Source organism: Anas platyrhynchos, chromosome 5 (assembly GCF_047663525.1).
Source record: "Anas platyrhynchos isolate ZD024472 breed Pekin duck chromosome 5, IASCAAS_PekinDuck_T2T, whole genome shotgun sequence".
In the NCBI taxonomy this organism is placed as follows: Eukaryota; Metazoa; Chordata; class Aves; order Anseriformes; family Anatidae; genus Anas; species Anas platyrhynchos.
The window spans coordinates 46,273,250-46,291,069 of NC_092591.1; the positions used below are offsets into that span (position 1 = coordinate 46,273,250).

General features: G+C 51.0%; 1 protein-coding gene across 12 annotated transcripts in view; it reads left to right on the plus strand.

The window, feature by feature from the left end:
• Nucleotides 1-4,500: 4,500 nt before the first annotated feature.
• Nucleotides 4,501-17,820, plus strand: part of CRACR2B (calcium release activated channel regulator 2B) — a 41,048-nt gene continuing 27,728 nt past the window's right edge. For 3 of the 12 annotated variants that reach the window (XM_072038946.1, XM_072038950.1, XM_072038951.1), the window contains exons 1-2: nt 4,501-4,858; nt 9,627-9,726. The gene's annotated coding sequence lies outside the window, so the exon portion shown is untranslated. The other 9 variants (XM_072038947.1, XM_027459685.3, XM_027459683.3 and 6 more) reach the window with 9 other exon arrangements.

Here is a 17,820-nt window from a genome sequence, read left to right on the forward strand (position 1 = left end):
TCTGCAGCTGGCAATAGCAGGAGCACAAGAAGCAAAGTGAAATCAGGAGCGTTGGTGCATGTTCAGCCCTCTTGGAACTGGCTGCACTTGTCTTGTCCCTTAAAAGACCAGATCTAGTGGATATACAGCAGGGCAAGACTCTGCCTTGCGCAATTCTGCCTTCTCAGTGATGGTCTAGTTGTGACTTGCTGTGCAGAAATGCTCTCTTCTCTTCCCAGGGTGAGATGGCTTCCTGTGGGGATTGCATGTACTTCAACTGAAGTCACTATGACACAAAACCAGCTCCCAGTAGCTTTTTCTGCAGTGTCTTGCTGCACGAGGCGTCTTCTACCTCTCCTAGCACAAACAGTATGCAACTGGCCAAAGCTAACTTAGGTTCTCCTTCCTGGGGAGCAGGCAGGGTGTCTGAGGCCGATACAGAGCCTGTGTGCGGAGTAGTCATTTATAACACTCATTTCCCCCTTTGATGTGAAAAGGGAAAATATCCTCAGAAACTCTAATAATAGCTGGAGAAAGTAGTGAATCTACTCGATCGCATCTTCCTGAGCAGTGTGGGTGAGGTGGTGGGTGCTGTCTCCTACCAGCACAGCTGTGCACTGGGTGTGGGTTTGAGTGCTTGTAGCAGAGGCTGATAAGCATCAGGGCTCTCCCACAGGGGCCACTGCAAGCTGGGAGGCAATAAATAGACTGGGCGGCTGCAGTGCTGACCGACTGTCTGCGAGACACCAGTGCAAAGACGAATTTGTGACTCAGAGTGTCACCCCACTGTCCTTCCTGGATGTAACCTACCTATGTAACACAAGGGCCTGCGTAGCTCATGCAACAGGCCTGCACTTAGAGTCAGATTTATTCTTAAGCTTCACGTAGTTAAGGCAACTGGGGAACGGGAGTCGCTGGGGGGGGAGAGGTAAAGAAAATAGGATTCTGAAACCAAAATGCGAATGTCGGGTTACAAACCAAATCAGTCTTGTTATTTCCTAAAGCTTGTGTGAAAAGCTGAACTGCCAGATGAATATAACTGCAGTGGAGGTGAACCAGCAACAAACTGCTGTCAGTTTGCGAAAGAAGGATAAATTTGAGAGTTGGCATAAAGAAGAGGGGGTTATTTTGTGGCATGCTGTGAGGGCTTCTTTTCTGCTGCTGCTCTGGACTACCTTCTTAGTTTGCTGAATGCCTGTCTCTTGTTCCTAATGCACATAGAGTAATTGGCAAGAACACGTAGATGTTTAGTGGCGTGAAATTAAAATATTTCATCCAGGAGCAAAATGTCTGTGAGGGGCAAAGCCAGATAAGAAAATCGTGTCTAGAAGCTGCTGCCCTCTTGACTCTGCCTGGTTTGTGTTAACATATGGGTGGAGAAAATGATGTAACTATTTTTATTTTTCTTATTCCTTCTTCCTGGACTGGCAAAACCACTGTATGATTATGTAAACCACTAAACTGTGAACCAAATTCTCTTGGCAGTAGCGTGTGCTAAGAAATTGCAGCTTGGCACCCTCTTTCCCTGGATCTCCTCAGCTTTCCTCTTGCATATCAGAACCAGCCCAGCTGGTGGCCCTGTCTTCCAGCACTCTGATCCAGGAGGCTTGTTGGTTCTGGTCCATGCCTTCCAACCTGCTGTGGCTGGTAAAAGGCCAGAACTTCATTCTGGTTCACCTCATCTGTCGTTACTTCATTATATTAACCTCTCAAAGAGAAGCTCATGTGCACTGCTGACTTTAACCACAAACCAAAGCCTGGCTTTAATTGTAAAGGTCTAACTCTTCAGGGAGGAAAATCCTGCTTTCCCTATGCTAATTTGCAGGGTGTGAACGGATACTTGGGAAAGTACCACTCTGTATTAACCCTCTTTTTGCCTCTATTCACCAAGTGATGCAGTGGCTGTTGTGCGATAGCTTGTTGGCTATAGAGATTTAAGCTTTGATAAAGAAAAGGCAGATCTGTCAAAAATAAATACCCCGTACTATCCTCCTCTTTCTTAAGAGAAGTTTCAAGCATTTTCTTGAAATTCTTGCTGCTCATGCTGCAGATTGCTAAGGATGAAGAAGTTAGGAAAGGTCTTCTAGCTAGCTGATGTAGAAAAAGGGCTGCGGCTGCTTTTGGAGATTAGCATTTTGTTATCCAGTGCTACCTTGTCTAGACCAGACCCCACTTTGAAATAGCTGGAAACCTCTTGCTAGGCTCTGTATTGGACCTGGAGGTGTTTATTGTGATATTGCTAACTTGAATTCTTGAAGCATTTGTTCTTTGTATACCTCATGGCATGTGTTATCTTCGGGTGAGCAGATGCTGATTAACCTGCACTCATCAAGTTCCTCTGAACAAGGCAATCATCTGCAGCAGTCAGTCCTTTGGCAGAATGTGTGGCAGAGAAGCCCAGCAGGTGGTGGCCAGGGCCTGTGCTCTCCTGTACGTGGTATTTGAGAGGTCAGGTTCCTTGACCAAAAGTTCATCTTGCAGCGCACATCTGAAATCTGTATAACATTCACTTGAACTCTGCAAGAGTCCCAACCCTTGCAGTTTCCACTGGTTTGCATAAAGGGTCTGTGCATTCAGGAATCCACTTTCTTTTTCTCCTTCCTGTGACACGGTTACTACTTGCTGATTTTAACAAAGCTAACAGTGAACCTCTCGTGCATCTAACCAGTCCCTAACCTATACAACAGCGTAGTTGTTTGATGTTGTGCACAACAGTGTGTATCTATGGCATGCTCTGTAAGACACCACGCATGTGTGGTATGTTGGGTTTGGTTTGCTGCCTGACCTACTCTTAATAATTCTGCAAACTGACTTTTCAAGAGGTAGGAGGAAATATTTCTGACCACAGTCTGTAGGACCTAGGAGTTGGTTTCTCGTGACTTCCTGGGGGGACTGTACCTGCAGCACTCTGACCATGAGAATAAAAGAATTGTGCTGTCTGCCCCAAGTGCTTACATATCCGCTACTGTTTTGTCTATTCTCTTAAAATTAATCTAGTAATCCCTTTTCCAAGCTTTCACTCCTTCCCTTGAGAGAAGAGATCTCACTTTCACCAAAGTGGTTGGGGGAGAAGTATCTGCAACTCTCTGTGTTTGTCTGCTTTCCTTAGGGGTCCATTTCTGCTAAATTCCTGGTGGAGGTGGTGGGTTGCCAAAGTCAAGGGGTCTTGCCAACAGTTCTCTCAAGCTGTTTCCCTCTTCCCCTTAAACTGATGAGAGAATGGACCATCGCACCTGGCTGCCAGGTCAGCCAGTCAGTTTGTGCCAAACTCACCTTGTGCCTTTACAGTGGGCTCTGGCCTGCCTGCCCTCTGTGTCCCTGCGGTGTCTGCCTTTCTGAATGCAGCAGTACTCGTGCCCTTTCCTTTTCCTCCTTCCCCTTGCCCTTCTGTGGGACGTTGTTCCCAATCCGTGGCTCCACTAGGATGGTTGCTAACTGCATCCATCCTCCGGTGTGGATCCACCTCAGCCCCCCTGCAAAGGGAGGGGGAACCTGTAGTTCCAAGCAGAAGACAAGCAATGTAACTTTGAAATAAACGCATTTTAATTAGGGGGCTTTCTCTTGCTCTGGGGATCAGCATCTTAAAGCAGATTTTTGAGCTAAATGTATCCTGGGATTCTGCTGTTGCCATAGAGTTGGAGAAGACCCTTAAGAGCACAACGCACGTGGAAATCCTGTGGAAATTACTCATGTCAGAGCAGCAACTTGACCAGCAATAGTATATGCAAGTGATGTTATTTACATAGCAATGTCTGTAGTGCTCAGTCACTTTAAAAGTTCAGTATTAAATTGTTGATGCTTTTTTTTTTTCTCCTGTTTCCCTTTTTCTAATGTTTTGCTGAAGAAAATGTAACTATTTATTTTGGCAGAAATATATCTTCTAATAAAAACTTTCTCAATATACTCACCTGGCTGTGGGAGGTTGCTTGCCTTGCCATTTAAAGGCTTATTAAACAGTTTTGGAGGCGCTGTGCTATGTGGGTCTGCTTTGCTGAGCCCTATTCTCTAAATAGTCTAAAATATGTGTCAGCACGTGATGACGGGGGAGGATTGCTCTAGAGGTGAAAAACTGAGCGCTGTGCCCAGTTCTGCTTCCCATTAATCAGCTTCAGCAGTTCTGGGTAGCACCTGGCTCCCAAGATGGGTTAAGCACCATCCTGGGGGAGCTACAGGTGTGCAAGGAGGTCTTGCACAGCTCTAAACTGCAAACTTCTCCATCGAGGAACTGAACCTCACATCTGTTTTCCCCGTGGTGGCAGTGAATGCTTCAAGCAGCAGCTGTTAGGTACCCAGCCGGGGGAGAGCCAAGGGCTGGAGCAGTGAGCTGTGAGCTGCCCGGGGTCGTGCCCAGCTGGGGCAGGCAGAGGCTGACCCCTTTGGTGTTGGGGCAAGCCGAGGGCTCGCTCTCCTCAGTGTGAGCCCACAAGCTGTGTGCATTGCTGCTCAGCTTGGGCTGCAGCCGCTGAGGCGGACCAAAACCCACATGGGGTGGTTTTTTGCTGCAGGTGCCTGCTGGGGCTGTGCTGGGCTGCAGGGCTCGCCCTCAGTATCTTTCCCAGCCTTCTGAGCGTAGTGCGGTGCTAAAAGCCCCTTCATGTGGTAGCGCAGGCCAGGCTAAACTCTCCTAATTACCACCACAGCGTGCAGCTGACGAAGCAAGCGGCGTTCTCGCCTTCAGTGGCGGCAGAACCGAGCACCACAACCCGCTGCCGTGAGCTGCCAAGTTTTTATTTCTCCACCAGCCGGCTCGGGCCCCGGCGGGGGAGCGCCTGAGGGCGGCGAGCCCCGGCCCCACCTCGCCCCCCGGGGCAGCCCCAGTGGCTCGGCTGCGGGCCCCCAGCGCTGCCCTGGGCTCCCTTCTCCCCGGGCAGAGCCGCAGGTGCCCGCTGCGCTCCCCCTTTGCCGGACCCGGTAAGCGGCGAGGCGCGGGGGGCTTGGCGGGGCGGGCAGCGCCGGTGCCTTCCCCGGCCGGAGCTCCGAGCCGGGGGGGGTGCTCTGTGGGGCCGGGAGGGGGTGAACGCGGACGGGTCCCCCATGGGGTCGCCCCATGGGGTCGCCCCATGGGGTCGCCCCATGGGGCCGCCCGGGAGCGGCCGGTGCCTGCCCCGAGCCGGGCCGGCCGCCCCCCGCCCTGCCCGCCATTTTGCCCCCTCCGGCAGGTTGACCTGGCGGCCCTGCGCGCTGCCATCCCCTCTTCGTGGTGCTGTCCCCGCTCCGTGCTGTCCCCTCGCCACACTGACCTCCCTACCTGCACAGCCCGGCTCTGCTCCTTCGCAGGAGCTCCCCGGCTCTGCGGTGCCCTTGTTGAGGAGGCAGCAAGGAGAGGGGAGCTGCGAGCCGAGGGCTTTCTGCCTGTTGCGAATGTCCCTGTGCGCTCAGAGCTACATATCCGCCTCTTCCCCAGCTGGCGGGAGTCTCTCGCTAGTGAAAGACGGGTATGGATTCGCATTCCTTCACAAAACCTCCTCCCTGACCAAATGCTGCTGCTGAAGGCATAGCTGCAGCCGTGGCTGGGCGATGGGAAGCGCGGTCCTGGTGCCTCTGGGCTCAGGAGCTGCTCTCCCTGTGCCTTCTCCACCCTCTGTTGCTCTGTAGCCTGCAGGCTCCTTAGAAATTAGGAGTTTACAGCCCTGGGACCTTGTTCTTGTATGCAAGTGACTGAACTGAATGAAGATCTTTTGTTTTCTCTCTCTCTCTTTTTTTTTTTCCCATCACCCTCTGTTCTTTCTTGCCCAGATCCAGGTGCAGATGACACCAGGCCTCCATGGCTCTTGTGCAGCAGGGATGCCAAGGGTCTCTCTAGCAACTACATTAGTGCTTCTCCTTCCCTTTTGAAGAGATTCCAGAGCTTTCCCTCCCAAAAGGGAAAGCCTTACCTTCAGACTGCAGCATCTTTCTCTTTAATGTCCCGTGAGCATGGGCTGCACTTCAGTGAACTTGTGTATGAAACCTCAGATCCTTCCTGTAGGACTTCCTGAAACAGCAAGGGGAAAAAGAGGCCAGTGATTGCCTGCCTCAGATAGAGAGAAATGGCTGTGCTCAGGAATGTCCTGAGGAGACATGATAATCAAAATACAATTTCCTTGTTTAAACGTGACCTACTAAATCCGTACTTATGCTGAGGGAGACGGTGGTTGTTGGGACTCTCGGAAAACTGGTAGCTTCTAGGCTTGCTTTATCCAGCTTCAGGAGCAATTCTAACCTTACTTTTCATGTTCTAGAACTATATTTATTTATGAGGATTATATAAGCAGGTATATACATAAAAACATGCATATTCATCTGCTGAGAGCTATGGGAATCCCTGTGCTAGATCAGAGAGGGGTATCATTCTTCAGGGTATCATTCTTTTTGTCTTTCTGCTGACAGTGGCAAGCTAAGCTGGGTACCAGAAAGTGTCTGGAAAGTCTGCTTGCCTATTTTGTTTGTCCTTATCAAATAGGATAACCCCCAGCCCCAGTTTGGTGCATATAATGAATCAAGACTTTCATCTACTGGTCTGAAAGTTGTATTGCAGATGAGGGCTCTGTGTGTGGCTGTCTTCAGCAGTCTGCAGGCATTGATGGGGTCTGCTGTTACTCGTGACTTTGCCAGGCAGCCTCGGAGAATAAACTAATGGGATGAGGTTCGATTGACAAGTAACATAAATCAAATAGGCATAGCTCCCGGCACTGCGTTCTTCATGGTCAGAGAGCTTTGCAGATATTGATCCTCACGTACAGTAAACTAGGTTTGGTTTCCATAATATAGCCCACATGTTATTCACTTCCTAAATCTTTTTGATTTGATAAAGCTGCTCTGGGGACTGAATCCTCCCACCTCTCTTTGCCTGCTTGCAGGAGCTCATCTTGATTTTAAAGACAGTGACAAGAAACTTCAGCTGTAATAAGTGTGTTTTCTTCCACTGAGCAAAGAAGCATCTTCCCTATTCCTGCCAGACACAGTTGCTTGTTGTCCATATAAAGGCTAAGGTGGAAATATTTGTTTTACTTCACAAATCTGAATCCCGAAGGATCCGTTTTGTTGTAGCACCCAAAGAGCAGTGTTGGAACAGGAAGGCTCTGTGTCCTTTGTCGCTGTGCTCCCGTTGCGGTACGGCATAGCCCAGCAGCTTGAAATGGAGATACTCCCGCTCAGTGTTGTTCCAGTTGCCTCTCTTAGTATTTTCCTAACAGTTTTCTCTTTCCCCCATCCTGCAGTCTAAAACCTTTCTTGGCAGATCTCGAGATGGCTTTCACTGTGCATGGACCTAATTACACATGCTGCTAAGCAAACCTGACCTCTGCAGCTGTTCAGGGAGCACTGAGGTGGGTTCACTAAATGTTCCCTGTACGCTTCTGCTGCAGTAACAAGCACAATGTGCTCTTCTCGGGCCATATGTTCACAAAGTTTGGCAGCCCTAAGTGTTTGAAAATCACCAGGCAGACATTAAAAAAAAAAAAAAAAGTGCCATGGGATGACTTAAGTGTTGGCTTTTTTTTTTTTTTTGAAAGTGGTGTTATTAATTTTTTTTCTCATGCTGATCTGCCTTAGATATTTCTGGTTGTTGTGGATATTTCTGTGTCTCCGTATAAGCTGCCAGGAATGCTTGAATTCGCTTGACTGCAGTACCTAAGCATTTCAAGCGGAATAACAAATTGTGTAAGCTTTGGGAGAAAATGATGCCAAACCTGATGTTAATGGCTGTTACAGGTTGTGGTACTGTGACTTTTCAAATGATGTCTGGAGCATTGGTTATCTTTCCTGTGCTTCATTCGGGTTGGGGCAAAGTGGTTGGGAAGCCCTGTGGACTTTTTAACCAAGGGTTTTGCTCTTACCTTGTGTCATAGAGCACTAACGCGGGGGCAAGGATTGTCTTGTGTTGTTAGAGAGTGACTTTAATCGTGGGGTTGTTTTGAAGGAAGCGGTGTCCGGTGCAGTGCACTGAAAGGGTGCAGTGCTCTTAGCTGATTGGCATAACTAGGGGAAAACCTGCCAAGTCCTAAGATCAAGAAGGAAGAGGCTTGTAACATCCCTTCTTTCTATCTAGTTGGGCTACAGTTGGGATAATGGGCAGTGAAGTGTGTGCTTGAAGAGCATCTCTTTAGCAGAGATGTCATCCAAAGGAGGAGCTGTTGTGTGTCTGCTTCTAGTCTTAATCTCTGTGCTGGTACAAGACTGTATGGCTTTTCTGCACGAGATAATGGTCCTGTCCATGTGGAAGAGACTGCCTGATTCGGGAGGATGTATAACAATTACACAAAACTGAAAGTCCTACAGGTGCACGTGGTGTTGTCCTGAGGATGGCAGGAAATCTCTATACATGTAACCAGGGGTCCTGAACCTCCTGAGGTCTGCTGTGACAGTACAGGGCTGGCCTGAGCTTGTAATGCTGGGAAGGTCAGGCAGGTGGGAAGATGTCAGTGTTCAAAGCATGAAAGGTAACACGGGACAAGGCAACCTGCGTTCCTGAAGAGGAAATGAAAGAACGAATAAAGGCAGCCCTTAAGACCTCTTCTGTAGCTTTTTGAAAGAATTAGCCTTCAGCATGTGTGCAGGTTGAAGGCCAAAGCAAAGCTGTGAAGGTTTGAAAACATTCACTCCTGCTGCTGGAGCTGTGCAATCAAGGTAACAGTACCCAGCCGTTCACTGATTCCTATCATGTTCTTCAAACAAGTAACAAGTAGGATATATCTGTAGGCTTTTGGGGGTCTAAGACTGCTATCCAGGTGGTGTAAAAAATACAGATGTGACATGTTTAGGCTGTGCAGTGTTAGGGACCCATGCTCAAGGTGTAATTAAAGCAGTTAGCCAGGAGGGAGCTGTGTGAGCCAGTCTAAGGGCATGTGCAGGGAGCTGTAGGAGTGCAGCTGGGGTTCAAGTCGCCGGGGTCTGTGTGTGCTGGCGGGTTGCAGGAGCCGGGTGTTACATCTGCTATCTGCCACCCTTCCCTGAAAGGTGGAGGAAAACAAACCGTTAGGGAATAATCCAGAAAAAGTCCGTGTGGGGGCTTGGGAGAGGTGCAAGGAGGCACATCTGGTACTTACTGCAGGAAACCTTGATGGCCCTCGCTGTTGCAGTAGCTGAGTATGCCGAATGCTTCACCACGCTCAGCAAAACATCTCCGAGCGGGGCTTTTATCTGGCTTAGTTTCCCCTCTGTAACACGGAGAAGAGGAGACTGAGCTCATCCAAGCTGTGGGCGGCCTGTGGGTTGGCAGTGTGACGGATTTGGAAATCTCCTCTGCAGACAAATGGTCTGACTCCCAGAAAAACAACATCAGCCAGCCTGGGCCTTATCTGCCGGCGAGGACTAGCGCGGCTGCGCTGCGTCCAGAGAAAGTGAGCTGCGTGAGCGTGCCCGGGGCGGCTGAGGTGAAGGGATGAGGTGTGCAAACACTGCCGAGACATTTTCCACCTCGCTCTCGCTTGTGGGCCAAATGCAAATATCCGTGTTGTTCGGCAGGTGGGACAGGCTGCCCTGCGGAGCGGGCTGGCCTTCCCTCTGTGCCGTGAATCACCACAGGCCTCCTCCTGGACGCTGGCCTTTGTCCAGCCGCCCTCCTGCAGCAGACACCAAGCTCCTGAGCTTTGCCCAAGGAGGAAGGCGCGCGTCATTGCTCAGATAAGATAAACTGTGCCCAAATAACTCCTTGTTACCCTTGGCAGGCGCGGCTAACCACCGGCCGGGGCTCGCGCAGCCCTGAGGAACCGCCAGGCCTCACCTCCAGGCAGCGTGGAGGCTTGACGCCAGAGCCCAGGAGGCAAGGTGGGTGTGACAGTGGTGTGGTTGTGCCCCCAGGGACGGTGACAGCAAGGCCTGAGGGCTGTGAGTGAGGGAACAGCCACCCGGGGGCTCTGCAGGCAGAAGGACCTCTGCTGTGTGCTGCTGTGCTGTGAGCAGTGGGCCTGCAGAGCTCAGGGTGCTCTGCACAGGGCTGTCCCGTGGGAACTCGGGAAGGAATTTGGATTTATTGGAGGGAAAAAGGGCAAACGCTGATGCCCCTGCAAATGCATGCTGCTTCTTTGCTACTGTGCGTGAGAGCTTCCTTCCCTCCTCCTCCCCCTCTTTGCCTCTCACAGGAGTTTGCAAGGTTTCTCTCCCACCCTCCTCCCCTCCCTCCCAAACTGGCATTTAGACGCAGCGCCAGAGGAATAATCCTCTGCTCCACACAGATGCACAAAACGCTTTGATTTAATGCGTTTCCTATGGCACAAAAAAGTCTTTTGCTTCCAATGCAAATCGGGTTGCTCGCTCTAAGCCGCTAAATGCAAATGCGCCACTTGTAGTTATTGGCTCTGGGAAGAGTGGTGTGGGCTTTATGTAAAACATAAAGATAAGATGTCAGGAGCTCGTCAGCAAACGCAGCAACACGGATTTGTGCTGGAGAGAGGTCAACGTGGCAGCGGTTCGTTCACAATGATCCCATAAATAGCTCTTGCCAACTTAGGGTTGGTGTATCATTATCTTCTGTGATGTGTGGCAACTGCTCCGGGCCTCTTCTCCCATACAGGGGATCCTTGGTCTTAAAGGACGGATCCGCATGGAGGGAAGTGAACAAGCCTCTCCTATTACACTTAAATCAATCCTGCTTTCAACACGATTCCTTTAGCTGGTTTAAATTGCAGACCACTAATCCAGCTGAGGTGTGCGCACTGTTCCCTTCCTGCATCACCTGCACGAGGGAGAGAAACGGCACTGGGCAAACAGCTGCTGCAGGAGGAGAGCACTGCCTTGGGAGAACACGGAGTCAGCTAAGAGGATTCACTGAGTGATATTAATATGGAAAAATACATTCCTCTCTGTTTTGTTGATCCCCTTCTTTCTGCCTTCCTGCAGTGATGCTGCTCGCCTCCCGTTTTTGAACTTGTGAGGTGGGCTGCTAGGCAGGGGGATGTTTCAAGCTGTTGGTGTCAAACAAGTTGGTGTTTGTAGAAATGGATTAACACGTCCTAGCCATGGGTACATTGGGGGTTGGCTGGTTATTCTCTCCCCTCTCTCCTTGTGCAGGGTCCCCCATCCAGGTGCAGGATCAGTGCAGGCTGCAGTTTGGTGACTCACCCTGCTCTGACGCCTGGGTCTCTCTTCCCTCTTCAGGCTGGGCGAGTAACCTGCAGTCTGTAATTGTGCTCGAGAGCCCTTGGATTGCCCCAGCTCTGGGGAGGCTGCTACAATGCTTAGATTGGCTTAATCCAATCCGATCTGAAAATCCACTTCTCCGAACAATGGACGTGTGGTGGGGTGGTATTCAAGTGTCTTTAGGAAATGAGAAACCTTCCTGGCAGCAGTGGATGAAGGCTTTTTCTTTTCAGCACGTACAACTGAATGCACAGGACGTGCAGTATGGTTGAATTAGCATCACTATGGGAACCATAACTTTTGTGTTCCCTGACCTTTACCTGTATAATGCTAAAGATTTGTTAACGTGGCTCCAAGATGCTTTTTTTTCTGTTGTTGTTGTTTAATAAGCTTTTTGTCGCGGTCAGTACTAGAAGCAGCTTTATAAAGGACTCCAGGAGGAGATTAGAGAGGAGGCAGGCCCCGAGGTGCCTCCTTGGTGCTGTGTTAGCAGCGCCCCAGCTGAATCGAGGCGTGCAAGCTGGGACCACAGCTCAGTGTTAAGCGTCACCTCTGCACCAACAGTAAACAAACTGGTGAGTAAATTCCCCCGCTCAGAGGCAGGTAACTCACTCGGTCTGTTTTTTTTTTTTTTATGCCTCAGCTGCACTCCTGGAGCCTGCCCCAAGCGTGTGTGGTCCTGGGGCTGAGGCAAAGCCAGGGAGGAGATGAGTGGAGCCATGAAAGTGCTAGTTGGAGGGGAGCAGGGCTGCCGTCCTGCAGCAAAGCCCTCTCGGGAGAGCTGGCTGCAGGGAGTGAAGGGGCCTTGTGGTGCTTCGGGCTGTGGAGCTGAGGAACTGCCATGCGTTAGTGATGGCTCGTGTGGAGCCTTTCCTCCTTGTTTTGTCATCTCATCCATGGGACTGCAGGGAGGCATTCTTGTCCGGTTGTGCTCCTACCCTCCTCTAAGGGAGGAAAAACACACGAGGAAGGACCCACCTCTGCCTTTGCTTCCTGTGGATCCCCTCATTGCTTGCTGCTGGGAGGATGGAGCTGTCTGGAGCTCCCCCTTCACAGCCTTTAGGCTGATGATCAGGTGCCAGCCAGAGACTTCTCAGTGGCAAACAGGTGGAAAAAAGGGTTTGCTCCCCGTGGTGACGTGCACAGCAAAGGCTGTTTGTTGGGCAGAGAGTGTCCTTGAGGCTGGTGCAAAGGGGTGTTAGGGCTGGGGGTGAGCAAAGGGGACGAAACCGTGCTGAGTGACGAAGAGTTGGCACGCTGGGGTCTCACTGCACTCACTTTTCCTTCCTTTGTCACCCCTTGTCACTGAGGGGAGGTGATGCAGCTGGAGCTGCCTTTGAGTGACAAAACCCCACCCTCGTTCAGCATCCCAAACTGGCAGAGGGCTTTGGTTCCTTTTGGTGGGGCTGTGGGATGCAGGAGCTAGTGCTGGGACAGAGGGTGATGGCATCTCGGGCTGCTTCACTGAGGAAGTCCCGTGGTGTGTGTCCCACTGCTGGGGTACGTCCTGCTGTGCTTTGGGAAGCTGCTCCTTGCACCGTAGCCCTCTGCCTCGCTGTGCCTTTATCCCAAGCTCTCTTTGGGAAGCAGGCAGTAGCCAGCGACATACAAGTGGAATCAAATTCAAGGCAGGATTCCCGGGGACAGTTTCCAGCCCGGTCCTTGTTGAAGCGGGACAGGAGGTAGGCAGCAAGCTGCGTGCCTTCCCCGAGGAGCTCCAGCTGTGCCCATAAGATCAGCACGGGATGAGAGAGCAGTGCTTCTGTGGCAGCTCGGAAATGAGCCCTTCTTCCCAGCTGTGTGTGGGACAGGGTTATGAGGAATTTGCCCGGGGAACGTAACAGCAAGATTTCTTGTGCTGCTTTCCCAAGCGACTGCTGCTAGCCTCTGCTGGAAGGGGGATGAGACGCGTGGGGAGCGTTGCAAACCACACCTCCTCGCTTGGACCTGCTCTGATCCTCTGTTTACAGTGGCGGTGTCATTTCTTCGCTGGCTTTTTGCTGTGGAGCACTGCTGGCTGCAGGGAAGGGGAACGACACTGTCCCGCTGCTGGAGGTATTTGGGGACGCCCGCCGGGAGAGAGGAGAGGAGGCTGTGGAAGAGGGGAAAGGAGGTGCAGGAAGCCTCTCTCAGGCAAGGAATTACTTGAGCAGAAGGAAGACTGAAGGAGTTAGCAAGTCGCTGTGTCTCGGCGGTTTTTGCCTCGGGACTTTCTGCTCTGACTTCCTGCTTTTGCTTTAAGGAAGCAGAGTGGGGACGGACGGACCCGCTGCCTGCAGGGGCACGCCGTGTGCCCGCAGGAAAGGGTCGCTGCTCCTGGGGCAGGGGGAAATGTGTTGATCGGTGTGGAAGAGCTGGAGACGCTTAATTAGCAGATGGGTCATTTTTCATTATTTTTTTTTCAGGTTACCCAGCGTCTTTGTGAGTGTTGTGCTGAAAACACTTGATTTCAGTTTTGGTAAGGTTCTGCAGGTCGCTTAGCTAATTCTGGTGGCTCTGTGGTTTGGGAACTGCGGATTTGGAGCGATCACTGCAATAGTTACGTTTTCCAGAGCAAAGGAAAAAGCAGTACGAGCTTACAGTATGTGGGGCTGTGGTGTTTCCTTACGAAACAGGTGTCGTGAGCTGGCTAGATGGAAAACTAAGGCTTTTCTTCTGCATGCTTTGTGCAAGTTTAGAATTATTCTTTAAGAACATTCCTTGTGGTGTTCGCTCCTTGCGCTCCCCAGTGCGCGGGGAACGTGTGCGCGCTGCACGTGTTGTTCTGGAGGAGTGGTTCAGGGCTTGCGGCTGCTTTAAACGCCGGGTTTCCGTCTCGTGGCACTCCGAGGCTTTCCGGGGATTTCTTGGGATTGTGCCCCCTGCGTGAGAAAGGGAAAGGACACTTCTGGTACCTCGTGGGATAGCCTGGAGCTCCTGGGCGCTCAGAGCGGATCCTCTCTTCTTTAGGGGGAGGAAGCGGGAGCGGTGACTCCCTGGAGCCAAGACTTTTTGTGTGGCCTGACAGCCAGGAGGTGTCTGTGCTCAGGGAACGGGTTTCATCCCTTTCCAGTGAGCATTTTCCAGGTTACTGTGGCATTTCAGGGAAGGTGTGTAGCACAGCCAGCACCTCTGTAGCTGGCAGAAGGGCTGAGCCTGTGCCTCTACACCCTCTGTTACCCATGGGGTCCCAGCTGGGAGGTGCCCAGGTGTCACGCAGCGGCGATGTGGGCATTTTGGTGGGGCAGGGAACGGGTTAATGGGCTTCTCGGAAATCGGCTTCCCCCAGCTGTGTTTGTTGTTTCAGCAGCATTTGCAGGAAGGTCAAACTGTCCGTGGGTCCCATGCATTGCTCGTGGGCGAAACCGATACAGTGCCAGCCACAGGCAGGCTCCTCGGGGGGCTGCGCTCTCCAGAAATCCTCTCCCACTTGTTAATCTTTGCAAAGGGTTTTTGTCCTTGAAGTGTGCTTTGCAGATTGAGCACGGTGAGGTGAAACTTCTCTCCCCGGTCCTGTTGCTAACATACAACCCAGAAATGATAAGGGCAGTGAGATCGCCCTGTCCAGTTCTCAACAGACTGGAGATGGGTTGCCTTGGGTGAGGAAAAAATGGTTCAACTTCACACACCCCCTGCAGCTGTAGCCCTCTGGAGGAGTTTGTCGCATCCTGCAGAGAGCTTGCTGGCTCAGATGGAGAAGAAATGTGTCCAGTGAGCAGTGTGAGCAGAGCAGAGGGTCTCCTTCAAAAGGGACCTGCTGGTCTGATGTTCTGGTCTGCTGTTTCGTCTGTGTGTGTGCTGAGGGAACTGCTGGAGGACAGCATTAGGCTGTTGATTTTTCTTTGCAGAAGGATAATTTCAAGGTCAAGGATGTTAAACAAAAAAAGCTTTCCCCAGTCCTGGGGAGAAGCATTCCAGTCACCCAGGATAGGATTGTCACGGGATTTTTAGCCTTTGTGCAAAGAGGGCAAAGTTGCTGAGGAACCTTGCAGCTGGCCAGGAGCTCGGGCCCAGAAGAGTGGACAGCTATTAGGAAATTTAATGAAGAAGTGGCAACAAGATTGGGATCCAGCTAGAGGAATGGCCAGGCTGAACCAGCATCATGTATTCAACAGCAGCTGATAGCAGGTACCCTCCTCTTCCCATCGTAAATGCAGAACAAAACGTCCCTAGTATGCTCTGGTGGTTGCTTGTGGCTCAGAGATTTCTCTGAGATAAAAAGAGAGATTTTTTATAGCAGCCCTTTGTGGACAAACTCAGGAAGGAAAAACCAACCGCTTCTACAGCCTGTGGATGCGTATGACATCCCTGGCATCCTGTGTTAGGGAGTTCCACGCTTCAACAGCTCATGAAGAAGTGCTTCCTTGTGCTTTGTGTGCACCACCCAATTTCAGCTGAGGCTCCCGAATTCTCCTCTCCGAGATGGCAGTGACTGGGGACAGTTCTTTACCATCTCTGCCATTCAGGAATTGGTTACGTGCATGACTCCGTAAAAACAAATTTCTGCATTCAAAAATTTTATGTACCCTTTAGGACCTTTCATCCATTTATTGAGCAAAAATCTGCCCCTGGATAATACATTTTTGCCCTTCAAGTACTCCGAGGACACCAAGAGGGTGCGTGTGGCTCGTCACCAGCAGAGGACTGAGGGCTCCCCTTGCTCAAGGCAGCGGAGCTCGGAGGAAATCGGCGGTGATGCTCCATTCAAGGTGCCGAGGAGCTGCTCTAGATTGACGTCTTCTCCTGTAAAAACTCTTTGAAAGCCCCGAGGTGCAATCTGCCTCCTGACTGCTGCGCTCAAAGCGCCGACCTTCAGCTTCGCAGCGCTGCCGGCAGTGCTCAGCGGGGAATAAAGGTTGTGTTACCTCCACACGGGTAAAATACCCTGTCCTTCTCAGCTGCTGGGCTCAAGCTGATTGCCCCTGTCCTCTAGCAACCACATACTTGTGGTGGAACATTAACAGCAGTGGCATCAGCGAGAAACTCGATACCTCTCAGAGCCTTCTCCACTTGACTGAGTGAGTGATATTTACTTTCTGCTGGATAATTGTGTCCTTTGTGGCTGTGCAGCGAGAGCTCTGATCTGTGGAAGTGCAGCGACTTCTTCATGACGCTAAAGGGTCTAATGTGGGGTTTTTCCACTCCTCTGCTGTTGGGGTGTGTGAGATGAATCCTTACATTGCATTGTTTGGGATGTCGCAATGTTCTGCTTTGTCTCATTAAAAAAAAAAAAGTTTGGGGAAACTTGAAAGACTTTATAAAGTGAAGAAATTTCTAAAAATGACTTGTTATTAAGCTGGCTATTGCTGTTTGTCATGTCTTGTTGCAGGCTTGTTCTTTATTTTCTGGAAAATCAGCTGCGTACTAGTTACATGGACACATCCTAGACTGTTAGCTGTTTATGGAAAAAATGTGTTTTGGATTTAGCTTTTAATTGCTGAGAATTAACTCTCGGCCCAAACACTGCTGGAGGAAAAACTGATGCTTTCTCTCCCGCTCCCCAAGAAAAACAACCCAACAAAGGCCAAAACCCCAGCGAGCAGGAGCGGTTCCAGAGCAAACACACGCCCGCGGTGTTTGTGGTGCCAGCAGGGTGACACGGCCAGCGTGACAGCTGCCGAGTGTCCCTGGCTGGCCATAGGTACGGCAGAGGGGCAGAGCGTGGGCGTGATGAGACGGAGCATTTGTGGCCATCTCCTGGGGAAAGGATACGGTCTGGGGATGTTATGGACACCTGGACATGTTGCTGTGATGACTCCTGGCGCGTGTCGGTGCTTTCTGCTGCGGTGTTGGACCGAGAAGCTGAGAAGGCAGCCCCAAGTGCAGCTCAGGAAGTTCATTCGTGCTCACGTCTTGAAATAAAGCAGAGAACTGTCTCCAGCTGGACGCAGATCGGGGCGTGCAGCAGGTTCCTTCACGGCAGGTTTCTCTGAGAAAGTTCAAGAGGTTGGCGTGGGAAGTCATAAAAAACGAGTTCCTGCTTGAGGTGAGGGAAGTACTGAACTGGAGCAGAGCGCGTTTTCCAAGATGCTGCCGTGAGCGAGGGAGCCCATTCCTGCAGTCCGTGCTGCTGGGATACACCTCCTTATCTTCCCGGCACATCCCATGGTGAAGTCACCCATCGATATTGCAGCACGGGTTAGCTCCGAGCTATCAGGCTGGGCTAATCTCCCGCTGAATAAACAACACAAAGGTTCCTGGATTCGTTCCTGTTCCCTTAAAGGGATACAATCGAGTGCAGGCAATTAAAGGAGAGAGAGAGCGTGCATGAAGTGGAGCTCGAGATATTACACCTGATTGCAGGCGCTCGGCCCTGGGCGTGTGTGTGGGTTCTTAGTTTTTTAAGGAAAAAAGCCTCATAAAACAATCGGTGTTTTTCTCATTTTTCAATGTATTTCTTTTCCTGCCGTTCCCTTTGGGAAGGGAGAACCCAACAACCACCCAAACAGATCCCAAACAATGGGAGCCAATTTCCTATCGAAGGGAGAGAGTAAAGTTAATTTTGTACAAAGTACGCTGAGAAATAACTCTTTTCTTCCTGCTCTCCTCCCAGCCTTTTCAGAGGCTGTGGCAGAGCCTGTTAAAACAGCTTCCACCAAATGGGCGTCCGGTTCCTTGGAGCAGCTCTTGGAAATTTCAGCCTGCGTGGGACCTCTCTCGACACGGGGTTGGTGGCGTTCTCTGGCAGGGCTTCTCCTCCACGTTCGCCTGATCAGAGAGACTTGCCTGGCTGTCATTCAGTCAGCCCTCGTAATATCTGCCTTTTGCACACAGTGAGGATGCTTGTAAACGTGTGTGAGTAAT